Source organism: Cupressus sempervirens, chromosome 1 (assembly GCF_028749045.1).
Source record: "Cupressus sempervirens isolate cs-2001-9-10 chromosome 1, ASM2874904v1, whole genome shotgun sequence".
Lineage (NCBI taxonomy): Eukaryota > Viridiplantae > Streptophyta > Pinopsida > Cupressales > Cupressaceae > Cupressus > Cupressus sempervirens.
In genome coordinates, this window is record NC_143118.1 from 352,121,499 (window position 1) to 352,132,232 (window position 10,734).

A 10,734-nucleotide genomic window follows, 5' to 3' on the forward strand; every position below is an offset into this window, starting at 1 on the left:
GATGGATAAAAAATAATGCCCCAATCAGGATGCAAAGTAGGGAAAATGAGCGTGTCTATCTCAGGATATAGAGTAAGACAAATAAATGGTTCAACAATGTGTTTCATCAAAGTGATGTGTAAAATCAATCAGGTGATGTTGGAGAGATAAAAAAACAATGCCCCCCTCAGGATTTAGAGTAGGGAAAACTAATATGTCCATCTTAGGATATAGAGTAGGACAAATAAAAGGTTCAAGATAGGACCATTAGCTAAATAGCTAGATGTGGAGATTTGATTGATGTAGGATGATCACTTGTCATGAAAAACTGATGTTGTTATTTGGTGTTCAATTGTTCAAGATGGGATGAGTGCCCCCAGTGAGTAGGTACCTTCAGATTAGACACAGATAGATGATTTAGGTGGTGAGAGACAAGGTTTATTTGTGGAGCTTTTGTGTTCATTTTATTGGCTTATCATGTATGTCATTTATGATGAGGACCTGTTTATGTTGATGTTGATGACCTTTTGAAAGTTGATGTTTATGACCTTTTGATGTTGATGTTGATGGCCTTTTGATGTGGATGATTTGATCTCTTGATTTATGAAATATTTGAGTGTTTTGATGTTCAGAGATGTGCACTTGTTATATAATGGACTCATGTATGCATGTGATGGTATGATTCGATGGATATGATAGTGGTAGATATTGAGATATGTTTGAATGATAAGTATAGCATATGAGTAGCATGATATGTGAATAATGAATGAAGTGATTAAATGACATGTATGAGTGAAATGTGTTGATGACATGTGCAAAGGAAATGTTATGTAATGAGATGCATAAATGAAATAAAATGTAATGAATGAGAATGTAATGTAATAGTATGAATGTAATGAAATATGGGCAGATGAAATGTAATGAAAGGAAATGAAATTTGATGTGATGCATTGTGAGGTAATAAATTGTGATAAAGGAAATGTAATGGAATGAGAAAATGAAATGAAATGAAAATGTGATAAAATGCAATGGAATGAGATATGAAATGAAATGAAACGAAATGACAATGTAATGGAAGTGTGATGAAATGTAATAGAATGAACCATGATAGAATAAAATGTAATGAGATGGAATAATAATGGTAATGAAAATGTGATAAGATGTAATGGAATGAACTAGGATAACATGGAATGAGGTGAGGATGAAATGACAATGTGATGGAAACGTAATAAAATTAGATGGAAAGAAATATGGTAAAATGGGAATGAAATGAAATAAAATGGAAATGAAATGAAAATGTGATAAAATGTAATGAAGCTTGAAATGAAAATGTGATAAGATGTAATGGAATGAACTAGGATAACATGGAATGAGGTGAGGATGAAATGACAATGTGATGGAAACGTAATAAAATTAGATGGAAAGAAATATGGTAAAATGGGAATGAAATGAAATAAAATGGAAATGAAATGAAAATGTGATAAAATGTAATGAAGCTTGAAATGAAAATGTGATAAGATGTCATGAAGTGAAATGAAATGAAAATGTGATAAGATGGAAGGGAATGGAATTTGGAATGAAATATGATAAAATGGAATGAAACAAAATGAAAATAAAATGAAATATGATAAAATGGAATGAAATGGAAATGAATGTGTAAATGAAAGGAAATTTGAGAAAATGTAATCGAATGGAATGAAGTGAGATTTGAAAGCCACATAATGCAATAGGTAGAATAGATGATAGGTGAGAATGAAGTGTGATGCAAGGTGGTAGTGTTGTGATGAGACCAAGTCCATAATAGTAGAGTGTTAACCATGCATGAGCATGTTGGTTTGTGACTTGTTGTTGGATAGCCTTACTCGAATTGTTTAGCCTCTTTGTTGATCATTGTTGATGACACTTGTGTGTGTTATCCTGATTTATGTGCCAACTGTGTGTTCTCAAGAGACCCAAGATGAAAATTCAAACTAAATGAATGCAACTATATGTCACTTTTATTGTGAAGAGATGCAAATTAACTATCATCATAGAGCGTTTAATAAAAAGTGACAAAGTACAACCACCACTAACTCAGCTATGGTGATATGAAAACTTTGTCACACTGAGAAGTACCACCAACATGGACAATGTACATGAAAAGTATGACAACTACTGAAAAATAAATGTTATAGCCATAGTAAAGAAAATAGGCAGACAAATAGTCACATGTCAGATAGAAGACCTCACATAAGATATCGTACAAAATTGGTTGAGGTATACATGGCCTTCCAAATGAGAGGAAGCGCTTACAAGTGCACAACAATAATGCATGAAATCAGAGGATCATTGGAGTTGAATAGTGAAAAACCAAAGGCAAATAGAATATCATTACTTCATCCTAGTACATCTAGTCAAGTACATCATCGAGGCACTAGAAGTGCATAATAGTAGATAAATCCATTATTTGTAGACCAAGAGTGCTGATAGTTCTGTGCAATAGTGTCAAGTTTGTTCAAATCTTCTTGGAAGCAACTCTTGTACAAGTTTGATAACAAAGCATGAAATGTGTCAATGATGATTTAGCAATGGATTCTATCTGGCAATATGTGTCGGCATGAATTAGCATGTTTGAATGCTAGAGTTGAGTGTCAAGTGTACCTAGTATTGGTATGGCAGGATACAAAGGGTAGACATGTGGTAAGGCCAATGAAGGGGGAGTCCAAGAAAGTGATGACCATATATAGCGAATAGCATGGCAATGGAATGAAGAAAGGTGAAGAGTATAACATGGCTGTCAATTTTATGGAGAAGTTAGACAAATTGTGTAAGTGAAAGCATGTTGGGCTCACCGGATCAGTCATAGCAAGAGGGTGACATTAGCCATGGAAGGTGGATAAGGCAAGGGCAAAGAGCGAAGTGCATTTGGTGGACCTCTAGAGAATTGGTGTATCAGTCTGAACTTCAAGCATTAGTTCAAGAATAGGGTTAATCAAGTCATGTGGGATGGGGGTCAACAAAACCTAAAGATGTAGGGGTTAGGTGGAAGAAACTCCCTTGTTAGCGCTAATGATGTTTTCAGGGACTGTAGTATAGTAGGCATTACAAATGGTATTGGATGATGAGCTAATGATGCAGACAGAGAATAGTCCACCTAGGACAATGAAGGAGCATTAGAGGAGGCTGGGGAGATAAAATCTCCTAAAAATTCTACAGGAAAAGCTCCAAGGGAGGTGGAAGATGTTAGTGTGGGTGAGGTGATGAGTGGAGCACGTTGGTTGATTACTCTCGGGATTCTAAGCCAAGGGTCAATGGAAGGAGAAGCAAGCAGTGTGAATGTAGAAGAGCCATGGCTAGAGGCAGGGGGTGGAGATCAATCATCAAGTGACATGGAAGAATTATAGAGAATGTTGGCCGCAGAAAAAGTTTGGGCAGAAAATGCAAAACAAGAAGTCACATTTTTGCTGGAGTTGATGGAGAAATCTGAGGAAGTGTGTAAGTGAAAGCATGTTGGGCTCACTAGATTAGTCACAATAGGAGGGTGCTTTTGGCTAGGGAAGGTGGATTAGGCAATGATGAAGAGCGAAGCACAATCAGTAGACCTCTAGGGAACTAGTGTATCAGTCTAAACTTCAAGCATTAGTTCAGTAGTAGGGTAAATCAAGTCATGTAGGATAGGGGTCAACACAACCTGAAGATGCAGGGTTTAACCTTTTTGTTGTAATGTCTTGATAACCTATTCTAATACACTTTGAGGTGTTCATGTGTCATATTCTAATGTTCTTCTAATAATTCTAACCACTCTAGATGGGCCACTCTGTAGTCCTCATTTGATAGGATGTCATGAAGAGTAACTCTCAACGATGGGATCTCAACCTCTAAAGGAAGAATAACTTCACAACCATAAACAAGGAGAAGGGTATTGTACCTATAGGTTTCCTAACACTCATTTGGTAGGCCCAAAGGGTGGGGTTTAGCTATAAGTGCGAATCTCTACCAATCTGCATAAAATGTAAACTCTACAAACGTCCCATGTTTCCCTAACTACAACCACTAAGAAAGATCTTAGACTAGCATCTCAGTGATAGTTCTGGAATGGGAGTATGCTTAAAATGCAGATCTACAAGAATGTATTCAAGATATAAGATGAAAAATGCAGATTTTATGCAGGTAACAACTCTAGAATGCTAGTAAATGGATATGCAATTAGCTAAACATGTGCTAAAATGATACTAAATAACATGAAAACAAAGCTAAAATGCTATCAAAATGATATGAAATTGCTAAGGTGACAATACTAGCAAGATAACTCCAAATGTGCTTATAGTGCAAATGCCTAAAACTTGGGTCCTTTAGCTCTTGAATTTTCCTCCTATTTATAGGATTTTAGAGGGGGTTGGGGTACAAATCAGGATTTTACCCTTGATTGGTGGATGGAGGTGAAATTGAAAATATCTCATAAGAGACCAGGAGGAAGAGTCCAACAAACTTGGTTTTGAGGACAAATGAGAATTTTTCCAATACTTCTAAATGTAAAAGGGGGATTGTCACTTTTGTGAGGATTAATGACTTTATTGATTTAATAAATATTCTATTTAGTTTCAAAAATTTGTCTTTTTCTTTCTCCCCTTTTTTTGAATTTCATTTTATGATTTTGAATTATTTTTCTCCTCTTATTAAAGTTGATTTAGGTCTTGTTGATTTGATAAATGATTAATGACCTGATGTGATCCTTGATTTGAAAGTCTGTTGTGTTCCTTTGAATTCCTCCTTAATTTGTGTCGATTGATTAAAATTGTATAGTTCGGGTCTTTGCCAATTTTTGGGTGTCTACAAGCACCTTAAAAAAGATCTCTAGATATACATTTTCAAAAGGAGATATAAAGAGATACTTGTTTAGAAGAAAAAGAAACCAAAATTTACATACCCTTGAAGAAAATCACAGAGCTAGGGCATGGCAACAAAATTTTAGAGAAAGGGCAAAACATGAAAATGAAATCACAGAGAAAAGGCATGCCATGACAACAAAATCACAAAGCAAGGGCACAACAACAAAACATAGAGATCACAAGGGCATGGAAACCAAATCATAGAGCAAGGGGACAACAACGAAATGCAGAGATATATATCATAGGAAAGAAATGCACCAAACACGTGTATAATCAAGAGGCTTATTCTCTTGCAAATGCCATAATCCAGTTAAATATATGTATATATCAACCCAACTAATCACCAACTAGACCCATTTAATTGGTTATGGCTTGTTTCTTTCTAAAAATATCTGTTATGATATTGTTTTATAAAATTTCTTGCAAACTCGGCCCATTTTTTGTGGTCTACATTAGTTTTGAGTAGGATCTTGAGGTAAGTCACTTAGCACAGGTTGAGTGAGTTTTATTATTAGATTCTAGAATATATATGCAGTTGGATCAAATATGTAATAGGCACCTTGAAAAAGATCTCTCTGAATATATAAAGAGATACATGTTCAGAAGGAAATATAAAGACATATATGTTTACAAGGAAAAGAAAAAATAATTTACATACGTATCCCTGCTCACCCTTGAAGAAAATCAAAGATCTAGGGCATGTAGATAAAAAGGGCATAATACGACAATGAAATCATAGAGCAAGGGCATGACATGATAATAAAATTTTAAAGCAAGGGCATGATACGACAATGAAATTGTAGAACAAGGGCATGATAACAAAATGTAGAGATCATGAGGGCACAACAACCAAATGCATCGATCACAAGGATGCTACAACAATGTTTATAGTTGTCCACCTCTTTCACATGCAGCTCTCTCCAAAATCAAAACAAATGGAAAATGATTGGTATGTTTATTTTTTTGTTTTATCCTCATGAGGGTGTCACAATTACGACGCAAACATTAGTATTGCAATGTTGTCGAGGATAATTTCAAAAAAAAGCATGAAAATCACCCCAAATTACACCGCTATCACAAATTGTCATATCAATTTGACCCCAAATGTCGTAGTGTCATAGTGCATTCTTTTTGCCCCATAGACAACAAAGTGTCAAGGCATTAGTAAAAGATATGTTATGTGATATATTAAAATTACAATTATTCAATAAATGCATCTAAAGTAATGAGTATACAAAAGTTTTGTGCAAATACCTAGATTATCATGGTTGATAGATAGATAGGTAATTTTAATCTCAAAAGGAATACTATTTTTTATGTGAAGTATTTGGTGATGAATAAAGAGAGAAATTGATGATTAGATAGTTGGTGTGACATCTACGCTACTATTTTCAAAGCTTGAGTAATCAATGTGAACCGAAATTATTTATTTCAATTATAGATTTTTTTGAGCATCCTAGTGGATCCATTGTCATCAAGAAGAAAACCAATGATGAAGATCTCAATGTTTCCTAATTAAGTACTTCAAATAAAATTGTGAGTTATGCCATAATTGATTTTACATATACTATCTCATCTACATGTGAGTAATGAAACTTGTCTCAATCATTATGTCTTTTAACCAAAAATATAGGTGAAGGCCACTAATTTTTTGAGTTTGATTTACTTAGTCACCTTGTGTTATCTACCATGTTGATCTATGTTTTGGATGGGGTTATCTTTATGGATTGTGTTACTCTATGTTTGGAGGTAGTTGTTATTGATGTTTGATTATCATTGATCTCATGTGATGAGAATTTTTGGATTACTATTATGATTGTAAGATATCTATTATGGGATAGATGATATTTGGAAATGTTATATTAAGGATAGTATATTTTTGTATGGATGTGATATTATTTCCTATGCTCCGTTATTACACATTGATGAGTTTCATGATTATTGTTTTACAAGAAGTTTTTGTGAAATCAATTTTCTCCTTTTCTTTGGTTTTCTTTTGAATGGAGCATTGGGGTAGGTTATCTAGGTGTAGAGAGGGGAAGTGGCTTAGAATGTGGGTTGGGGCCCTATGTGGATACCATATAAATTCATTGTAAGTATCTTAATTAAGTGATACATTAAATAGGGGTTTAAACATGAATTAATAGGATAATTATGTTCCCCACCCATGTCTTGAGTGCTAGCACAGGCTAGGATGGGGGTGGAAGAAAATGCTTGATCAAGGTCTTGCATAGTTAGTAAGTCTTGTGTTTATGAAGGTTACTAATTCCACATAGAGTCACTAGTTGTTGGGGTTCAGAGAGACCATCAATGTAATCTTAGAGTTGGTTTATGTGATGACACTTCCTCATATTGCATTAGATGCATCATGTACTTATCATGTATTACAAAATCAAAGCATTATAATAAAGTATTGAATGGTTGCAATAAAGTAGTATTCATAATTGCATATTATGACATAAAGGATACATATAACAAGAATAAATAATTTGTCTACTTATTCTATTTGGGGGCATTCTCCAACATGTCTACTATATTGTATCCTTGGATGTCATGAAGCAGTTACTCCCTTGAGTGTGGCTACCCTAGTCACCTTGTTATGTAACATGTGTTATGATTGAATTTATCTTGATTACTAATAAAATCTTCATGTTGTGTGTGAGATAGAATTAATTTTTTGAACTTTCTTATGCCTAGAATTAGTCAGTTTACTCTATTTTCGCTATCTATTTTGTGACACTGGTCACACTTGATTTACTATTAAAAATTATCATGATATTTTTATCATTTAATGTTGAACTCGGTATTCACCCTCTTTAGTTTTTCCTTTTGAAATCTTGTTGTGACTATTGGAATGATTAGCATTGTTTTTCCTATTATGTAACAAGAATAATTTATGTTATGTTCATTATGGACCTTTAATTGTATATATAAGGGAGGACATAGTAGAGATTGTACTATATTTGCACATACGTACATTTCAATCATGTAATTTTTCATGGGTGTTGCACTAATTAAAAGGTTGTGTAGATATTATATTAATTAGGATTGCATAAAATTCTCAGCTTATTATTCAGTGTTGGTGTAAATCTGTATATTGTAAAATTAAATTTTACATATATTTTATGATGTTGAAGGAATAAGAATCTAGATTTTTTTAAGGAAATGTTAAAGATGAATATTTGATCAATTTAGTTTTTGATTTCTGCTTAAACCATAATTTTATTGCTCTTAGTGACTGGATGTGCACATCCTTATAAGGATGGATAATTATGGTATGTTGTATTAATTCTTGTATAGTGTGATTGAGTGTTTGGGAATAATATATATCCTCATGTACGTTCACCTCATAATAATAATGAGATCATATGTTCTTTTCTTGTTTGAATCTATCTAGTGGTATTTTAGCCTTAACAATTATTCATACATGTGTATCTTCATTAAACTTTCTTATAGTGGTCTCTTGTATGACCCTTTATATGGCATTGTAGAAAGTATATTTTGGCTTTTGGTTTTCCATAGTTGAAGTAGATAGCTTCTAGGATAAATCCTATTTTAAGGGGATGAGGATGTAGTACCCACCCCTTTTCTATCACTGTAGATTATGTTGTTAAACTCTACCAAGCCCTTTCTATGAGCATGATAGTTCTTCAGTTATATTTCCAGTGATGCAATACTTTGATAAATAGAGTAATTGATTTTATAATTTTAGTGGCTAGTGATGATTACTTGCATAATGATGATACTTTATATGCTCTTAGTTAGTAATTATAGTTATTTTCATGATAATGGTATACCACGTGCTTTCAATTGATCATTAAGACTATCTTCATGATGATGGAACTCATATGTTAGGATGCGATGCTATTTATATTTATAGTTACTAGTTGTACTTACCCCATAATTGTATGTGTATGGTGTACATGTTTGTTTTACATTTCTATTTGATGTGATGTGGTTGAGAGAGAGTTGTGGTCATCTGTGGTTTAGGATCAACACAATGTAACACTCCCAACCATTGTGTGTGTGTATTTACATGCTTGTCTTTTATGCAGGATTCTAGGTACTAGGCATTGACTTCCCTTAATTTATAGAATGAGTGTGTCCTATTGTAACTTTCAATAGTAAGAGAGGGGAGATAATGTTTAGGTCCAAATCTCAATCCAAACCTTTGTTATCTAGAAATAGATGACAAGTGTTTAGCTAACTATACATCTAAATTTGTTAAGATGGCATGAATTTTTGAACTCTTCCTTAAGCATAGTTTTAAAATATTTTTGGACTTTTTAAAATTTTCTTTGATGTAGAAGCACCTTGGGTCTTTTAGCAATCTTGCATCAACCAAAAATATTTCTTGTTTTTTGTACCAGTTTGTTGTTCATAGAGTAGCCATTGTTGATTTTGTTTTTATTTAATGTGCAGTTTCCATCATGTTGAGGACCTATCTTGGATCCTTTTCCTATGCACACAAATTCTAATGTTCTTTATTTCTCAAGTTCTTTTTCATTCTTTGCAGTCATATTTTCTTGCTATTCTCATCCTACATAGCATGTTTTTTTGTTTATCACACTTTTCATTGATTATGTGGCACCTTGCACAATTAGGAGTTGACTACTAACACATGTGTGGACCTACCTTTAAGTGTGCAACATTTCATATTTTCATTTGTGTAGATCTTTCTTTATGCTTCAAAGTATGGATCTACATTATAATTAAATACTTGACTAGCTAACTTGTGGCTTAGCTAGCTATAAAATAAGCTTGGTTAGATATAGGAAAGTAGCATTCTTAGAGGTAAAAAAAGATAGAAGATGTGAGCTAAGGCTCTAAGATTATAAAATTCTTGTTTTATATAAGGATGCAACCCTGAAGGCCTCACAACCAAACATGTTGTGGTTTCTTTATATGTGAAGTGAAATAATTACACCTACAAATATGTTTCATATGGCCTTGTGTTCTTTGCAATTTCATTAATATATGTGTAACTTTCATGTGCATCTCTGAGTAGGGAGTATTGAATGATTTAAGTTGAATTTATTCCACATGTTGTTCTTAAATCTATGTACCTTCCCTATGTTAGGTGGTATCAGAGTGAGTCCTTTCTTTAGGCTTGGATCATGGAGAACCTTGTTGAATTTCGTTGTATGGTGGAAGATCTAAAATTTGATCTATACCTTGCAAAGGTTACGATCTTGCAAAAACTATTGTCAAGATGGTTCATGGTAGAGGAAATGTTGATAGTGTTATTATGGACATGTTGAGGCAAATTGTAGTGAGACTTGAAGCTATGGATATAACATAGAGAAGTGGTGTACATCTTGAAGATGTTAGTGATGATGAAGAGCTTGCATTGAATCCTAACCCTGAACTTGACATTGCACAAGATAAGTAAAAGCTTCTGAGATTTTTTTCTAGGGTGAATGTTAGACCTCCTATTGAAGTTTCTTGCTATGATGGAAGACTTGAGACTAATGTTTTATTGGGTTGGAACACTAAGATGTATCAATACTTTTCAGTATGAAGGCACTTCTAATAATAAGAAGGTTAAGGTAGAAGTCAAAAAGTTTAAGGTTCATGCTTCACTTTGGTGGGATCATTTGCAAATTGAGAGACAAAAATGGGGAAAAGAAAAGATCAAGTCATGAGTGAAGATGAAGATGAAATTGCTCCTTGTTGATTACCAAGTTAATTTGTTGAGAGATATACAAAATTTGAGACAAAAGGACATGAGTGTGAAGCAATATACTGAAGAATTCTACATATTGGATATCAGATCTAGATATGTAGATGATGAAGTTGAGAAGTTGTGTAGATAGCTAAATGGTTTAAGGACATCAATTGAAGATGAGATCAACTATGTTAAGATGGATAATGTAGAAGAAGCATA